Source organism: Protopterus annectens, chromosome 6.part1 (genome assembly GCF_019279795.1).
Source record: "Protopterus annectens isolate FY-2018-M chromosome 6.part1, PAN1.0, whole genome shotgun sequence".
NCBI classification, from domain to species: domain Eukaryota; kingdom Metazoa; phylum Chordata; order Ceratodontiformes; family Protopteridae; genus Protopterus; species Protopterus annectens.
Window position 1 is genome coordinate 546684355 of NC_056738.1, and position 19986 is coordinate 546704340.

The following is a 19986-nucleotide window of genomic DNA, read 5'->3' on the forward strand; positions in this document are numbered from 1 at the left end:
TATGTTTTTCTACACCTCAACGATCCTATTCCAGGAATCAGAGGAGTGGAAAGCTGTGGTACAAAAAATCCCAAGGTCCTTTCCGTGACACACATGGTGAGTTTTCCCCCTGGGGTAGAGGGGGGACCTCAGCTGGAAGATGCCCCTTCAGAGGCAGAGGGTGTCCATGTAACCAGGGGTCCAGAGATTCTTTCTCTGGACAGACATATAAGCGCTTCTGAAGAGTGGCCCGATTGCTTGCCTCTGGAAGCAGTTGGGGGTCATTTTTCTCTGCACTACTTTGCATGGCAAAAAATAACCACAGACTCTTGAGTGTAGATGATAATTATCAGAGGTCATCACATTCCCTTCAATATTTTCCCAAGACCTTTAAGTTGCATTCCCAACATTCCACCCAGTCAAAGGGAATCAGCAGCTCTAGAAGTTCAAAAGTTGCTTCTAAAAAGAGTCATCCAAACAGTCTCTCCAGACCAAATAGAATCCATTTTTTTACTCAAGGTTCTTTTTAGTGCCAAAGAAAACAGGGGACTGGAGGCCAGTTCTGGACCTCAGCATCCTAAACAAATTTGTCAAACAAGAAAAATTCTGGATGGTCACGGTACAGTCTATACTCCCCTTCCTGGGCAAAGATGATTGGATGTGCTCTACACATCAGAAAAAAGGGAGCACTACACAATAGACGTAAAAACAACTAAGAACTTTAATAACAAAACAAAAAAAAGGATAAGCACTTCCGGCGTGTGCCTTCTTCAGATCCTGCTGGTAAATGCTAAAATCAACCTATTTAAAAGCATCCTAGCAAATCAGTTAAGCAATAATTAGAACAATTAAGCAAGCAATTCAGTCACAACCATCACATGGCCCCTTTAGATAACATAGACTCAAGCAAAAACCCCATTTTCAGCAAAGACAAAACGATATAAAATAAAAAAAAATACTTACATTAAAAAAAACTTGTCAACTCAAAATAAAAATTTTGATGAAAACAAAATGAATAACACATCCAATACTTGAAAATAAACGAAAATAACCCATGTTATAAAAAACTACTCTGAACTCAGTCTCACTAGTATTAACATGCTAAACCCAGGAGCCACCCATTGATGACGTAAATCTCACTGAAGCTTCAATCTTAAAGAGACGAAGCACTGTAATAGCATAGCTTACTAACAGAGCACCAGAAATACAGGATATGCTATAGTGAATCTACATCAGAACTTATGAACCAATCTTCATTCTTTCAAGAATGGTTTGAGTGGAACCATACCATTAAGCCCCGGGGGGCAATCCGCTCTCAGATTCATTATCCATTTAGATTCTTCCGTTTCTGTCCTGTTAGTTATATCCCCTTCCCTTATTGTTAACCTAACCATTGAGAGCACCATAAACCTAAACTATGAGTAGCATTGTCTCTAATATGAGTATACAAAGCATTGGTGACCACTTTATTGCGTATGTCAGAGTGGTGCTTAGAAATCCTTTCATTCAACATCATGTTAGTCTTGCCACATAAAAACATGGGCAAAGACTACAGGTAGCAATATAAACAACGTTTTAACTGTTACAGTTGGCATTCCCAAGGAACTGATATTTTCTACCTGTTAAGGGATGAATAAAAACATTGCTGGTGTTAATAACAGAACAGACTTTGCAACAGCCACATTTCTGGGTGCCAAAACATCTGGACTCAGTCATTTTCACTTTGTTAGACATAGATGAACCTTGGTTGCTGCTACATAGCAACCTCTTTAGACTTTTCTTATTCTTAAAAGTAAAACAAGGTGTGGCATCTTCTATTTCTTTCAGCCTACTGTCAGATGTCAAAATAGGCCAAAATTTCTTGATGGTTTCACAAACCGTGGAATGATCAGTACTATACATAATACTGACCCTTACTATTCCTTCCTCTGTGCTAGTGGATGTTCTTTCATTAACAGTCTTTCCACTTCTCCTTCCATGGACTGCATATTGGGAGTAGTAGGGTCTACCTTTATTCCCTCGCAACTGTCTCATAGTTTCTGTTGTTAAGTCTTCTCTGACTGACCTGTAACCACGGTCCTTAAAACCTTGCAGCAATCTGCTATTTTCTTCAAGGAAAACCTCATCTTGGGTGCATAATCTGGATACACAAGTGATTTGATTATCAACCACATTACGGAAAATGTGCCTAGGGTGCATACTGGAAAAATGCACCATGTGGTTCCTCCACATAGGTTTTCGATACAGCATTGTAGTGATCCCTTGAATGGGATCCAATAAGATCTTGACATCCAAGAACTCAATCTCTTCTCTAGACATTTTGACATCAAATCTCAGGAACATGGTGGTCTCTGTTAAGAAATCTACAAATTCCAGGACTTCTTCCTCTCTTCCAGCCCATAAGATCATGATGTCATCCACAAATCTGTTATAAAGAATAACATTCTTTTTCCATTGGAAATTGTCATTCACTGCCCATAGCTCCTCCCATCAAGCTAGCACAAGATTAGCATAACTATTGGCACAGGGGGTACGCATTGCTAACCCCCCCATCTCTGCCAATAGTAGTTGTTACCATAAATAAACACGTTGTTCTCTAACACCACTTCCAATAGGCTGCAAATAACATAAGAATCCATCTTCCTTTCTCTATAAAGGTCTCTTATGGCCTCAACGCCATATGAGTTTGGGATAGATATAAAAAGACTGTTAACATCCATGGTAACAAGTAACAAATTGGAAAAATCATAGACATTGACTGTAGCTGCAAACAGATGCTGTAGAAATTGTCCTTGACTATGTTCTTATAGTCACTCAACAGCTTTTTCAGCTCACTTTCCAGGAAGATCGAAAGAGGTTCCGTTGACCATCCACGACCTGCCCCTATAGGATGCACTGGCGGTTTAGAACTGTCTTTGTGAATTTTAGGCAGTCCATTGATGGTAGGTATAACAGGATGCTCAGTTGTAAAAAACTCATAGAGTTCCTTGGCTATACTCCTATTCATAAGCATCTCATAGATTACATCATCTATCCTTTGTTTCATCATATCAACATCTTTCTTCTCGATCTTTGCATACGTCTCTCTGTCACTGAGCATAATTGTCATGCTTTTATCATAATCATCTGTACTCATCACCACTACAGCACCTCCTTTGTCAGGTGGTCTGATGGTTAGATCTTCTCTAGCTTGTAGCTGTTTAAGAGCCTCATATTCTTTCTTTGTTAAATTCTGATAATGTTTGCCTTTCCCATCAGCTCTAACTGTAGCTATTTCTTGTTCACATAAACGTATAAAAACCTCAACTGTAGGATGACTTACTGGTACAAATGTGCTGGGCTTCTTGAACTGTCTTTCAGAATTTTGCCTTTGCCTTTGGTTGGACCCAAAGATGTGTTTCAACATTACATTACGTCCAAAACACTAAGTCAGTCACAAATTCATTCGGTGGAGAGCGTATGGCTGGAATAAAACTTAGTCAGTCCTTTCTCTAGTAAGGTAATGTACTCTTCTTTTAGAATGCAATTAGATATATTGACAACAATAGAGTTTATCAAAGGACTTTCCTTTTCTTCCTTTCTCTGCTCGTAGATCTGCCTGGACGTGACTCCCTTATGTGTATTAAAAAATGGAGCTGCTGCTCTATGGGTATATGTGACGACCCTTTTTTGGGTACTGTGCCTACCTGCATGGTAGACATGGATGATGGTCCATTGTTGCTTGTGGAGATGGAGAGATCAGAGTAATTTGCAACTTGTTGGATGGAAACATCAGAGATATCATCAGTCAGACATTCAATATCATCCTTTTGTGGGCACACACTCCCATTCATCTTATTGTTAACTATGGGGGCTCCATTCACTTGATGTATCTTTTTGTTTTGTTATTAAAGTTCTTAGTTGTTTTTACATCTATGGTGTAGCGCTCCCTTTTTTCTGACTCTTATTCTGTGGTTTTGGAGTGTTCTTCAGTGGTGTTCTTTTGATTTTGCTACAGTGCTCTATAGATCTTCAGGATGTTTATTACCACATAAAAATGGACAAGCGCTCCAGAAGATTTCTCCGCTTCTGGCTGAGAGCCGATCACTACCAATTCTGAGCACTGCCCTTTGGTCTCTCCACAGCCTCCAGAGTGTTCACCAAATGCATGGCAATGGTAACAGCTCACTTGAGACTGCAAGGATTCCAGGTGTTTCCATATCTACAGGATTGGCTCCTTACCACCCCAACCAAGCATCTACTAGTCTCAGCGATCTATTACTCCCTATATTTCTTGAAACACCTAGAGATAACAGTAAACAAGAACAGATGCAAACAAATTCCTTCTCAACGACTGGAGTTCATAGGGGTAGAATTCGATACCCAGTCTTGTCTAGTCTCCCTCTCTCTTCACAGGATACAGAGATTGCAACTTTGAGTGATATTCAGTCAGGAGAAAGTGCCGGTTTGGGCAGTCCTTCAACTACTAGGGTCCATGGCAGTATCTATAAAAATGGTCCCATTGGCAAGACTGCACATGAGGCTTCTTCAATGACTTTTGCTAACAGAATGGTCCCTTTGAATCTCCCCATGACATTTCAGATCAGATTAACAAATTGGTGCAAACAAGACTTAATTTGGTGGATGAAGCCAAAAGAGAACCTATGGAGTCGACCTTTCTCCCCTTCTTAGCTGAAAGCCATAGTGACCAAGGATGCCTCCCTGATCAGGTGAGGGGGGCACTACCAGGGAAAGACTGTCCAGGGCACTTAGTCATCCATAGAGACCACTCTGCATATCAATGTTCTATAACTGAGGATGGTGTTTCCAGCGTTGAAAGCTTTTCAATCTGTTCTCCCTTCAGGAACAATTGCCATCCAGTCTGACAGCATGTCAGTAGTCTGGTACATCAACAAACAAGACTGAACCAAGTCCTACCCGTTGTGTTGAGCGGCCATGAGAATTTGGCAATGGGCGATAGCTTCCAACCATTCCCTGATAGCAACACACGTTCCCAAGGATTCCAATGTAATTGCAGAAAAGTTGAGCAGATGCATTCTCCTGCCTCACAAGTGGTCCCTCAATCCTGTCATAGTGAAGAAAATATTCAGTCGCTGGGGCCAGCCTTGCTGCGATCTGTTTGCATCCCCCACAAATCACAAATGCAGCAGTTACTTTGCCCTAATTCCCCCAAAGGGGGAGTCCCAGAGGGAAGCTCTTGTACATGATTGGCCCATGTGACTTCTTTATGCTTACCCTCCACTCCCACTGATCCCCCAATTCTTGATGAAAGCTCGTCGGTTGAAAAGCAGAGTAATCCTCATTGCACCCTACTAGCCTCGACAAATTTGGTTCCCCTTCCTTTGGCCTCATCTACTACAGCAACCTTGGATTCTGGATCCAACTCCAGAACTACTATCACATCCACAGGGATTGACATATCCAAATTTATTGAACCTCAAGCTGACAGCTTGGTTCCTCCACTTCCGGTGATTGCCAGGCAGAACAACCTGTCCTCCCCTGTCCGTCACATTCTTCTGGCGTCCCATAAACCATCCACCAGAAAACTTTCTCTCTCCAAATGGAAGAGATTCATTAGTTGGTCTCACCAAAAAGGAATAAATCCCTTTTTGGCACCGCTATCCATGGTTTTAGATTATCTGTCTAATCTTCTTCACTCTGGAGCTGCAGCTTCTTCCATTCGAGTACACCTGGCAGCAATTTCTAACTTCCACAATGGTTTCAAAGGCTCTTCCTTAATCTCTCACCGTCTCTGTAAAACCCTTTTGAAGGGAGTTTTACATATGAGACCCCCCCCCTTCAAACAACCTATTGAGCCATGAAATTTGACTCTGGTTCTACAAGCCTTGACTCAGCCCCCGTTTGAATTTGCCACCAATTGTGACTTAAAATTTTTATCCTGGAAAACCTTATTCTTGGTGGCCATTACTTCAGCTAGACGAATTTCTCAGTTACAAGTCTTGTGTATAAAACGTCCCTAAATGGTCTTCCATAGGGACAGAGTATCACTACAGACTAATCCTTCCTTTTTACCTAAGGTTATTTCTGATTTGACTAGTACTCAAATGAGTGATCTACCAGTTTTCTTTCCAAATTTCTCTAATAAAGGAGAATATTCATTGCATTTGCTTGATGTGCACAGACAACTGCATTTTTATCTCGACAGATCTAAATCCATACGAAAGTCTGACCAATTGGTTATATCATACTCAGGCCCAAAACTGGGAAAATCAGTGTCCAAAGTTACATTATCTAAATGGTTGAGAGACTGCATTTCCTTTATTTATCAACATAACAAGGTTTCTATACCTTCTAAGATCAAAGCACATTCCACAAGATCAGTTGGAACATCTGTTGCATTCCATGCAACAGCTTCCATGGATGACATTTGTGCAGCAGCAACATGGGCCTCTCCTCATACCTTTATCATGGATTACAAATTGGATATGGTCTCCAGACAGAGAGCCTCATTTGGTTCAATGGTACACAGAAATATTCTTCCATAAGGCATCCCAGAAAACAAGGTAGCTAGGGACTCTATCCCATCAGTAAGAAATGAATGAAGATTAACAACATCAGATAAAGAAGTTATGTTCTTACCATAACATTCCATCTGTGTTGTTGATCTTTATTCATTCATTACAACCCACACACCATCCCCCTCTGATAGACTCTTGGAGGTTTGGCTATGGTCCTATCCTATGATAAGGAAGTTGCTCGGAAAAGCCTCCACTTTTCTCTCTCTCTGTAATCTGTCCTTTCCTTATGGGCAAACTCAATGTGAGGTAATATGGAGAGGGGCACTGTGGATAAAAGCTTAGCTCGAGAGGTTTTTGGCTAACGTGAGCTTGTTATAATGGCCGACTCGGTTCCGAGGATGGAACTGACACCCATCAGTAATGAATGAATGAAGATCAACACAAATTGAACATTATGGTAAGAACATAACTTCTTTTTTATATGGTTGTTTATTTTAATTGTTAGAACCTGGGTTTAAGTTCAATAAATTAATTAATTTTGATCTGAACCCTTAAAAAGCCAGTTGTGAGATATCAAATAGGACTAAGTCTTTTGTGGCTCAAAAAGTAAGAACCAGGTTAAGCAGAAGGCTACTAAGTACAAAAAGATTGTGCTAATCCATTAGAATACATGAAGGATTTAAGACCTAAAATTCTCTTGGTTAATAATCTCTGGGACCTTCCTGTTGATTGATGTGCTTGATATGTACAAATCCAAGGTGATTCAGGAGGTGGGATGTGAAGTTCAGGGGACAACCGCACCATGCTGTAGTATGAGCATCTTTGTAACATTCCCAAGTAATCTATTTGTACGATTACCTTGAAGTCGCTCATTACTTGTCCATTTAGAGAAGACTGAATGAGCTGTTTGGACTTTCAGGATGCTTATTTTGCCATGAAAAGCAGTACTGAAGCTATATTTTTATATGTGTACATATAAATGTATATATGCAGATAGAGTGTGTGTGTGTGAGTGCATATGTGCACTAGAAAATTATAATGAAATAGTGGTCAAATTAGTCCTAGCCAGTATGAATACCACTTTGAGTCCCTCCTCCCAAATAATGACTGAGTTGGGTCCCAGTAACTCTGGGCAAATGAGATCCAGCAGGATCAGTGGTCAAGGTGCCTGGGCCCTTGGTAGTTTATAGTCACTGCAGGTTGTCCATGGAAGATTCATAGCAAAGCATTCCTGACCTCCAACCTGATTACCTCCAGATGGAGGTGGTTGAAAGGAGCTGCTCCATACATTGGAGTGGTTCATTCTCAATACAGAGGCATAGATAAGAGAGGTGATAGGCCACAGATATCAATTAACAGTCTCTTCCCCTTCTTCTTCAACCATCTTGCTAGATGTGTCCCTTCAAGACATGAGCCAGACAATGATGGAGGTTCAAATGTTTCTAAGAAAAGAGCCATCTAGGATGTCCAGCAAGACCAGAAAGGATTCAGATACTGTTCCAGATTCTTTTTAGCTCTGAATAAGGACCTCATGGCCATTATTGTCTCTAATTCCAAGAGTCCTTTTGCATGTTCAACTTACAGTCATTCATTCCATGTCTGTTCCTTGAAGGCAAGCTGTGGTGTTTGGACTTCTGGGATACTTTTTGGCCATTAAAAGTAGTATTGAAGATTCCTGTGTTTTTTGATAGGAGCCAGTCACAAGTTTTCACAATTATGTAGTGCCTTAGTACTGACTGAGGCTGTTTAAATAACTAATGGCCAACTTAAGGCCATAAGGAACCAAAGTGTTTCCATGTTTAGATTACTGGCACCTTGTGACTGAATTCCAAATTAGTCTAACTGGACAGATGGATTATATGCTGAAACTTCACTTCTTAGGGACCACTGTGATCTTTGCAAAGTCCTTTTTCACTTTGTTTCAGTTCCCTTTACTATAAGCCACTCCCTAGGTACCAGGGCATTTCAGCCATCCTTAGCCCTAGAGAGGCCTTAAGACATACTGTAAATGGAACAGCTCCTATTTGCACCCCTCTAATACCAACCTGAATGCTTAAGGCTTTAAGCTTAAAGGCAGCTTCCACTGTCATAGCCCTTCATGCTATATATCACAAGATGTTTTTTATGGATGTTAAGAGTACAGTGGTAAAGAAATGAGGACCCTTTAAATGCCCTAATCAGGATCTTTCAGGTTTGCAAAAAGTGTTTCACATGCAAGGCCTTTCCCCCAACCTGGTGGTCAGCAGGTCCTTTCTTCTTTCCTCTCCAGCTGATGTGTCATTCCCTGGGTGGAGCAGTCATTGCCAGATGGCTTAAGTTTTTGGTCCAGAAAGGAAGCAAAGACATATATCAATATTTTAGAGATGAAAACAGCTTTTCTGTCTCTACATGTGCCACACCACCCCTCAGGCCACATCTTCATTCATTTGGACAACAATGGTTGTGGTGTGATAATCAGCAAACATTTGTAACCCCTGTGATGAGCAGCCATGAGAGTATGAAAGGTAACCTTCAAGAGCAATCTCTTTTGGCAGTCAGTTTTCAAAGGACTGCAGTGTGGTAACTGGCAATCTTGGCAGATGCTTCCTTCTAAATCACAAGTTATTGTAGAGTCTGTTTATGTCTGTAACATGAATGATCCTCTAGAGAAGAGGTTACCAGTGTCTGACTTCTTTACTTTTCCCTCCACTGCAAAATATCATGGGCTCTTCTTGTTTCTGCTTGCCAGGGTTCAGGATGATTTACTGCAGCTGTGACCCAGTTTGCTGCACCAAAGAACTCTTTTATGTCTCTTTCCTATTTCCTTTCATTAGAGTGTCTGTGATTAAGGTGATTTGAGACTCAAGATGATTTTGATGGCTTTTTATTGAAGTAGACAAACTGGGGTTCTGTATGTTATCCTTTTCTAATTGATATTTTTTACTACCTTTTCTCCCTTGCATTCTGATTCATTCTTCAACAGAGTTGCCTTCTAGGTTATTTTGCCCTCAAGCTGCTACTAGCATGGCTCATCCACTTTCCTTAATTGTTCGGGTGATAGTTTTTGTTTTGTCCTGTTTCACAAAAACTTATTAAAGAAAAAAATGAAAAGATTATCTGTTTAGGGTGATGCATGTCATCTAGTTATATTTTTCTACCCTGATTCCTATAATTTTGTGTTAGCTTTCAAAAATCTTTGACTGAGATTAGCTTCTCATCCTTCAGAGTCCATGTAACAACTGATCTGATGTTGTTAATCTTCTTTCCATTCATCACAGATGGGTTCGGTTCCGAGCCCTCGGAACCGAGTCAGCTTAATACCAAGCTTGCGCCAACCAAAAACTCTCAAGCTAAGCTTCTAACCATAACGCCCTTCTCCCTGTTACTCAGATCTCATTTGCCGTGAGCCGTAAAGCCACGTTTCTGCCGAGCTCTCAGCTAAGTGGAAACTTTTTGATATCTTGTGGAAAAATTTTTCTTTTTTCTTGGTGTTTGGGATTTATATTCATGACTCTTTATATTTACAGTTAGATTTAGACCCTTTTTATTTCTACTTCTACTTCTACCCGTTTGATAATTTTTTAAGTACCATTGGTGGTACAGCCTTCTCTCTTTACCCTGTGGTATTCCTTGAATACCATCGCTAGTATTTCTTCTCTCCTTTCCTTTTCTGTCTAGTGATGTGTTTTTGACTCTTTTGATATAGTGTGTATTTAGATAGGTTTTGACATAGAGAAAGTAGAATTTACATTTTTCTCTAAAGACTTTGATTGTTGTGTTTAGTTTTTCATGATGTCTGATAAGAAAGGTACATTGGGTTTCAAACATTGTACTTCATGTAATGGTAAACTTTCGAATAGTGACTCTCACAATGATTGTGTTTATTGCTTGGGGGTGCCCCATCTTTTGGTGCAACCTCTCTGTGTGATTTGTCAAAGTTTCAGCCAGCACACTCTGAATGAGTGCAAGAATAAGCTAATACTGAAGGGCCTACTTAAGTCGCCCTTTTCAGAGGCCCTTTCTGCGAGGAGGTCTCAACCCCTTCTATGAAGGATAAGAAAAGGCCCCATTTGGTTCCCTCTTCACCCTTGGGTGACCAGGGTAAATCTGTGAAACCTAAAGTGCAAAAACTATCTTCAGAGCATAAGTCTGCCTCATCGGCACTGAACTCATCTGCAACAGGCATTACGACTGTTACTATATCGGCACCAGCTTCGGCTCCGATACTGTCTCCGGCACCAACTATAGACCTCGCCTCGCCTACTATGACTTCGGCACTGGGTGCCGCTTCAGCACAGTGCATGCCTTTGATGCCTATTTCTGCAATGACTATTGAACCTCCCATATCGGCTCCGAGTGCCCCTTTGGCACCGTGCTCTTTTACGGCCCCAACAAGAATGGATTTGACCCCCACTGCTTCCTGTCTTCAAACTTGGAGACATCGGTGCCGATAGAGTCCACCATAGACCCAATACTCTCTGTCCATAGACCCATTTCTAGGCTAAGTGTATAGTTCATTCCTTAGATCGACCTGACTCTCTGTCGGGAGTATCCACTAGATCCACCAGGAGCCTTTCAGAACTTCATGTGGTGCATCTTGTGGATCAGCTGTTGGTAGCCAGGGGGATACCCATGCCTTCCAGGACCCACCCTCCTGCAGGACTTGGGTTGTCTTCTTCATGGACTCCATCCTATTCTCCTCCTTTGACCATTCCAGTTCCAAAACCTCCCGCTCCAATGTCCCTTTCAGAACTCCCCCATCTCGGCGCCCGCAGTGGACCTTACTGAGGCTCTGGGACTATCCCTTCAGTCCTTGGTTCCTGGTGAACCAGTCCTTCCTCAACTCCATGATTAGGCTCCAGGCTCTTCCATTTGTGGCATGGTTCTGAGTGTTTCTTTGGTTCCGTCCTCAGTGCCAGGAGCTTTGTCTGCACCGATCATGCTTAAGGCTGCATCCTCGGGAGCAGCCTCGGCGGAGTGAGGTGTGACCCTGGTTCTGAGGTTGTCTTTCTCGGTTACAGGCTTCCATCCCTCTTCAAGCAGACCTGCTTTCTGTGCGATGGAGAGGGCACTTGCTTCTGGAAGCATTCCACTGACGTCGGAACCCCAGAATGTGAAGTTGTTCAATCTCACCGTTCATTCATCATTGATGGGTTGCTCCGACATGGCTGACTAGCAAGCTCAAAGTTCTCCAGTAGCTCGAGACCCCACCCCTTATCCCACAATGCACTGCTGGAATTACCTCAGATCTAGTTTGCTGCGGCACGGATCTCTTGGTTTCCAGCTTGGCTCTAGACTTTATTGGGAGTTTTTCAACTTTCAGCAAGTTATATTTTTCAATTTTTATATATCCTTATTCTGTTCTTAATAGCAGATATTACTAGCTAGTAGATAGTAGTTTTTCTGTGTTCATACCCCTTCCCTCAGTATAATCTATCTTGCCTTCGGGCCTTTGGCCTTAGGATTCCTTCTTTAGTTATTAGTCAGTGTTCCCTGTTGGGACTATTGTTTTTGGATTTCTTAATACTGTTTATAATTATATAAGTTGTCAGTTGCCCCTTTTGGGCTGTGTGTGTGTGTTTGTGTGTGTTACTTAGTTAAACAGCTCATAGTTAAATAGTGTGCCTCAGTTGTGGAAATGTCTGAAGAAAAAGACAAACATCCAAAGTCTGGGTTTAAAAAATGCCCAGACTGCAGACAGAAAATGTCAGTCATGGATGCCCATGTGCAGTGTGTTTACTGCTTGGGTGAGGTGCACCTGCAAGAGTCTTGCAGTATCTGTCACTCCTTTTCCACCAGAGTGTTAGCAGAAAGGAAGAGGAAATTGATTGATAGGGGTATCATCAAACACCCCTTTTCTGAGGCATTGTGTGACCAGGATGGAGCCAGTAAATCATCTAAATCTTCTAAATCTTCCTCTGATTCTAGGTCCAAAAAAAGGAAAAAGGTCAGAAAGTGTGGTGATCTTGGCTCCACTGCCTTCAGAACCGACAGTCTGTTCTTTTCGGAACCGGGACACTGCTCTGGAACCGGTTGCCGAAAAACCTCCATCCATATTGCTCTAGTCGGCTCCATCTGTTCACTCTTCCAGGTCCTCTGTCAGCCTATCTGATCTGGATATGGACTGGCTGGTTCAGAAACTCTTAAAGGCGCCAGGCCTAGTTAAATTGTTGTCGGCTCAGACACAACCATCGGAGCCGAAGACCACTACTCTTGAATTGTCTGCTCCTCCTCCAAGCCATACCGGACCTTTGGAGCCAGAGGAGGCTGACCTGATGATCGTGGATCCCTTGGAGCCAACATCTGCTCCATTGTCATCAGCTCCATCTGCTCGGATGTTCACGGTGCTCACCGGGGAGTCTAGGAGCCGACACTCTCCAGTTGGGTCTGGGGAGGATAGCCACATCTACTTGTTGGTGCTGACTCTTCCTCTCGGGGCCTCAGCTTGGGTGAGCTCGGCTCCTACCTTAGGTTCAGAGCCCGCGGCTTCGGTGTGGGAGGAGATCGCGGCTCCATCGGAGCCATCGACTCCTTCTCATCGGAGCTGAGGTGCATTCAATGCCATGAGGCAAGTGTTGTTTCCTAAGACTTCCTCATCTCAAGGTCTGGCCTCTTCTTCACCTAAAGTGCCTGTGTCAGTTTCTGTCTCCTCCGGTCACCCCAAGCGTAGAGACCCTGAGCCTCAGGTAGCCCCACAGGGCAGTCCCTGCTCTTCTGAGACTTCTCCAGAAGTTCCCCCTGAAGAGGTTCCCAGGAAGAGATTATGCAAGAGGAGGCATTTGGACTCCCCCCAGGAGTATCTCACATCAGACACCAACCTGGTGAATCAGAAGGGTTCCCCTAGATCCCTCTCTGAGGACATCTCCTTTGCAGAGGTTCTTGAAATTCTTAGGCAGAGGGGTGATTGGCAGTCCAAGAGCCCTACTGAGGATGAGTTGGTTCTCCTGAAGGCATTCAGATCTCAACCTTCCACCTCTTGGGTATCTCCACCCTACGTTGAGCTTATGGATCTGGTCTCCCGTAGGGTGTGGGAGTCTCCAGAATCTATGGAACCTGTTCCTAGGAGGCCTAATAAGTTTATTTCAGCCCCTGTGGATAAGTCCTTTTTGACCAAGGGAGTCCCTGTTGATGCCATGGTGGTGGTGGTAGCCACCAAAAAGGAAATATCTGAGACTTCCTCATCTATCCATCTTCCTAACAGAGAATCTAGGATCATGGCTAGATATGGGAAACGCATGTTCAGTTTAGCGACTTTCTCATTGAGATCACTGAACTATTTGACACATTTTACCAGACTGCAGAGAGATCTCCTTAAGGAGTTGGGAGATACTCTTCAGAGTGCTGTAGCTTCGAGTGTATATGACAAGATTGTCACTCAGCTCTCTACCCTCAATTCGATAGTCAACTCGTCCATGCGTCTCATATCATACGCAGCTGATGGTTCGAGTAGAGCCACAGGTATAGGAATCACTCTTCGTAGGCATGCCTGGATGCGACTCTGTTCCTTCACGGAACCCTTCAAGTCTTCCTTTACTAATACCCCATTTGATGGCTCATCTTTGTTTGGGCCAAAAGTGAAGGAGACTTTGACCGGGTGTGAGCAAGAAGGAAAGACTCTGTCTGCCGTCTGAGTCCATTTTTCCACCCCACTCGACCCTTTCCCAAAGGTCAGAGGGGAGGAAAGATGTGGTTCCGGAAAGCCCAAGGAGCCTTTCAAGACACACATGGAGAACCCCCTCCAGAGGCAGAGGAGGGGGTTTCAATGGAAGACACCACTGTCACGGCAGAGGGGGTCCACAACATCAGGATGACAGAGATCCCTTCTCTGGTCAATCCTACCAGCACTTCTAAAGGGAGGCTCGGCTGTCCTACTCTGGAGGCAGTCAGGGTCGCTTATTGTTGTACCCAAAAGCCTTGCTAAATATAACAAATGACAGTTGGGTACAAAGTATCATTTCCAGAGGGTATTTCATACCGTTCTCCACCCAGTCTCTTCCCGTCAAAAAAATCCCGGACGTTCCACCCAGTCACATGGGACAAGCAGCAATAGAGGTATGCTGATTGCTAGAAAAAAGAGTCATCCAGCCAGTCCCAGCAGACCAGACAGGATTCGGAAATTACTCAAGGTCCTTTTTGGTTCCAAAGAAAACAGGGGACTGGAGACCCATTTTGGATCTCAGCAGACTCAACCAATTTGTGAGAAAAGAGAAGTTCTGAATGGTCACACTACAGTCCATACTCCCGTTCTTGGGGAAGGACAATTGGATGTGCTCGATCAATCTCAAGGATGCGTACTACCACATAAAGATGGCCAGACCATCCAGAGATCACCTGCATTTCTGGCTGGGAGCCAGTCATTATCAATTCCAAGCTCTGCCCTTTGGTCTCACTACAGCCCCCAGAGTGTTCACCACGTGCATGGCAGTAGTCATGGCTCACCCGAGACCTGAGGATTCCAGATGTTTCCGTATCTAGACGATTGGCTCCTTACCTCCACCACCAGGCATCAACTTCTTCAAGTAAGAGAGGCTACTCTGACACTCTGCGATTGGCTAGGCATTACAGTCAACTTCGAAAAGTCTGCCTTGTTGCCATCGCAGCATATCGTTTTTATAGGGACAGAACTAGACACGTCAACCACAACTCTCCGCCTTCCACCAGAAGGAATTTCTATTCTTCGCCAACACATCATGTCCCTGATATCAAAGAACAGAGCACCAGCTGCAGAGGTATTGAAAGTTCTAGGATTGATGGCGGCAGCTATTTTAGCAATCCCGTTAGCAAGGATGCATATGAGAATCCTTCAATGGCTTCTATTCACGCAATAGTCTTACCAAGAACTTCCAATGAGTTATATGATCCTGATAACGAACTCCTGAAAGAAGGAGCTTCAGTGGTGGTTGACATCTCTTCATGTCACAATAGGACGTCCTTTCATGCTCCCCCTCCAGTTGCCACTGTGACCAAGGACGCTTCCCTGATAGGGTGGGGGGGGCTTTTTCAGGAAAAGACTGCCCAAGGCACATGGGTAGATCAAGAATCACATCTGCATATCAATGTCCTGGCGATGAGAGCAGTACTTCTAGTGTTGCAATACTTTCAGGACTGTCTTCCTCTAGGGACAGTTGCAATACAAACAGACAACATGTCAGTGGTCTAGTATCTGAACAAACAAGGCAGGACCAAGTCTTTTCCCCTTTGCCGAGAAGCCCTCAGAGTATGGCAGTGGGCACTGTCATCCCAGTGCTTTCTGTTGGCAATGCACATCCCGGGCAAATCCAACATCATAGCAGACTGAGCAGAGCAATCTTATTGCCCCACGAATGGTCCCTCAAACAAGAGATTGCAGACAGGATCTTCCACAAATGGGGCCAGCCTTCCTGCGACCTGTTCGCCAGTCACATCAACAACAAATGCAGAAGCTATTTTGCCCTGATTCCCATGCCAGGTCACTCCCCGAGGGATGCTCTTGTCCACGATTGGCCCCTGGGTCTCCTCTATGCATTTCCACCAATTCCCCTGATACCCAAATTCTTACAGAAAGCAAAGTCGCTGGGATGAACAATCATCCTTATAGCCCCTTATTGGCCTTGGCAGATTTGGTTCCCATTTCTTTACCATCATATTCTGGAAGATCCATGGATCCTGGACCCAGTTCCGGACTTGTTGACACATCCGTCAGGGGATCTTCATCCACCATTGCAGACACTAAAGCTAACCGCTTGGCTGCTCCAATTCCCCGCATAACCAGGCTCTGTAATCTTTCCCATGACACTAGTCAGATTTTGTTGGCTTCCCATAAACCTTCCACCAGAAAATTGTATCGTAGTAAGTGGAAGAGATTTTCCATTTGGGCTTCTTCCCACAACATTGACCCTTATCAAGCACCATTGTCTTCTATCTTACAATTCTTGACAGAAATCTTCAACAAAGGAGCAGCGGCTGCTACGGTGCGAGTGCAATTAGCTGCTATATCTAATTTCCATCTAGGAATTGATGGTTTGAATATTATGGCTCACCAATTGTCTAAGGCTTTTCTAAAAGGTTCCTTTCACATAAGGCCTCCAGTGAAGACACCTTATTCCCCCTGGAATTTGAATTTTATGTTATCTCATATCATTCTTCCTCCTTTTGAGACTGCATCATCTTGTGAACTAAAATTTCTGTCATGGAAAACTATCTTCTTTGTAGCCATCACTTCAGCCCATAGAGTGTCAGAGCTCCAAGCCCTATTCATCAAGCCCCCTTACATGGTCTTCCATGCTGACATAGTATCTCTCAGGACAAATCCATCCTTTTTGCCCAAAGTATGTTCTGAGATTAACATTAATGTAGTCATTGAGTTGCCCGTTTTCTTTCCTAATCATACCAACAAATTGGAATATATGTTGCATAAACTCGATATTCATAGACAACTTAGACTTTATTTGGACAAAACAAAAGACATTAGAAAATCAGATCAGCTCTTTGTGTCTTTTTCTGAGGCCAGGAAAGGCAAACCAGTTGATAAAACAACCCAGTCTAAGTGGCTGTTGGATTGTATCACCTACACATATGCTTGTCATAATATGCCCTTGTCTAGTAAGGTAAAGGCTCATTCAACCAGAGCAGTTTCTACCTCTTCAGCCTTTCAAGCCAAATTACCTTTGGATAACATCTGTGCAGCAGCCACATGGTCTAAACCTCACACTTTTATAACTCATTACAAAGTGGATAAGGCCTCCAGGGACAGGGCTTCATTTGGTTCTACGGTTCTGAAGAGTGTACTTCTGTGAGCCACCCAAGATCAGGGTGCTAGGGACGCTACCCATCAGTGATGAATGAACGGCGAGCTTGAACAACTTCACATAAAGAAGTTATGTACTCACCATAATGTTCCATGTGAGTTGTTCCATCTCGCCTTCATTCTCACGTCCCTCCCTGCTTCCCCCTCCTGGCTGGCAGTTGACCTGGTGGCTGTCTTCATCCTGGTTTTTCAATGTGTATTCATTCCTCGGCAGGATAATTATTGTACTACTATATGGTATGCAGCAAACAAGATCTGAGGTAATTCCAGCAGTGCTTTGTGGGATAAGGTGTGGGGTCTCAAGCTACTGGAGAACTTTGAGCTTGCTAGTTGGCCATGTTGGAGCTGAGGATCGGCGCCGAACCCATCAGTGATGAATGAAGGCAAGATGGAACAACTTACATGGAACGTTATGGTGAGTACATAACTTATTTTTTCTCTCCCTGAGCTACAGCTGACACAGGCCATCTCCCCTGGACACCGGGCAGGGAAGCCGCAGGAACCCCCCTGTACAGGGTACCTACTCTTCTGAGTTCTCCACAGAAGACCCCACTGAGGAGCCCCCACGGAAGAGATTGTGCAAGAGGAAGCATGTAGATTTGCTTGAGGACTCTCTAACAGAAGACATGGATTTTGATGATGGTGAAGGGTCCCCATGGTCACCCCCTGATGATGTCTCCTTCAGAGGCATCCTTGAAATGCTGAAACAGAGGGGTGACTGGAAGCCCACTAATCCTTCTTCTGAGGAATCTATGTTCCTGTAGGCTTTCCGTGCCCAGACATCTACCTCTTGGGTGACCCCGCCTGCAGATGAGCTAGTTCAGCTTGTGGTGCAGCACGCCTGGAAGAACCCTGATTCTGTTGAGGTGATCCCTCGGAGACCCGACAAGATACTTTCTCCAACTGAGGAAAACCCACGGTGGTCCAGAGGTTTACCAATCAATGCTATGGTGGTGGCGTCAGCCACAAAAAAAGATCTAGCTGAAGAGAGTCCTATTGTCCACCCACCCAACAGAGAGTCCCAGGCTGTGGATAGATTGGGGAAGTGACCTTTGCCATATGGTCCCTGAACTACTTGGCACATTTTACGCGTCTTCAAAGAGACTTGATAACCGAACTTTCTAAAACATTTACAGGACAGATGTCTGACGAGGTAAGGGATAAAGTTGCCTCAGAGCTCGCAACCTTGGAATCGATCTCCAACTCATCCATGAGGTTGCTTTCACACGCAACCAAAGGGGCGGCTACAGCTGCGGGTTAAGGCATAGTTATGAGACATCATGCCTGGTTGCACATTTCTGACCTCACAGATTCCTTCAAGTCTTCCTTTCTGAATGCTCCCATTAAAGCATCTTCCCTGTTTGGCTCCAAAGTAAAGGACACCCTGGCCAGGTGCGAGCAAGATGGTAAGATCCTGTCTGCCATAGGTCTACATTTTTCCAACCCTCAACATTCTTCTTCCAGGAACCAGAGGAGTGGGAAGATGTGGCACAAAAAATCTCAGGGTCCTTTCTGTGCCACACATGGTAATGATACCCCCAGGGGCAGAGGGGGTAACAATTCTGGAAGATGACCCTATCGAGGCAGAGGGGGTCCACATAACTAAGGCCTCAGAGACTCCTTCTCTGGGCAGCCTTATCAGCACTCCTGAGGAGCGGCCCGATTGCTTTCCTCTGGAAGCAGTCGGGGGTCATTTCTCTCTGCACCAAGCTGCCTGGCACTCTATTACCACTGATCGTTGGGTGCAGAATATCATTACCAGAGGTTACACCATTCCCCTCATCACTTATCCAAAACTCCCAATGAAACTTCCCGACGTTCCACCCAGTCAAAGGGAAGAAGCAGCTTCAGAAATAAAAAAGCTGAATAAAAAAAAAAGTCATCCAACTAGTCCCACCAGTTGAATGCGGATCCGGATTTTACTCAAGATTCTTTTGGTGCCAAAAAAGACAGGGGACTGAAGACCCATTCTGGATCTCAGCAGTTTGAACAAGTCTGTTGCCCAGACCAAATTCTGGATGGTCACGGTTCAGTCCATTCTCCCCTTTCTAAGGGAAGGAGATTGGATGTGCTCGATAGATCTCCGGGACCCGTATTACCATATCAAAATGCACAAATGCTCCAGGAGTCTACTTCGCTTCCAGCTAGGAGCCAATCATTACCAGTTTTGTGCCCTGACGTTTGGTCTCTCTACAGCCCACAGAGTGTTCGCAAAGTGCATGGCAATGTTTACAGCTCACTTGAGACTGCAAAGATTCTGGGTGTTTCCATATTTGGCTGATTGGCTCCTTACCGCCCCCACCAAGCACCTTCTGGTAACAGCCCTGCGATACACCTTTTCTCTGGCAGAAATTTTGGGGATTGAAAGAATAATAGTTCACTGTCTTTTCACTAGCATGATTATTAGCTTGAATAAAAGCTGAAAGAATTATATGATATATAAAGGGTTAATTGAGAAGTAGTATAAAATGCAGAAAAATAGTAAGTGTGCTGGCAAGCATACATAGCTTAGTTAGATTTTTAGCATCCATGTAAAGGAGTATGTTATTGAGAAACAAAGTCTGTAAAAATAACTGAGCAAATGGCAGCTGAAAGGAAATCAATGAAGTAAAGAGATGTAACATCAAGTTTCATATAGTGCTGGAACACCACGTTTCAGATAATGCAAGACTGAGTTTCCATAAATCATCAAACTACAAAGAACCAAGGACAAGGGAACAAAGGACAAAGAAATAACTGTTATACATCAGACTCTTGAGAAAA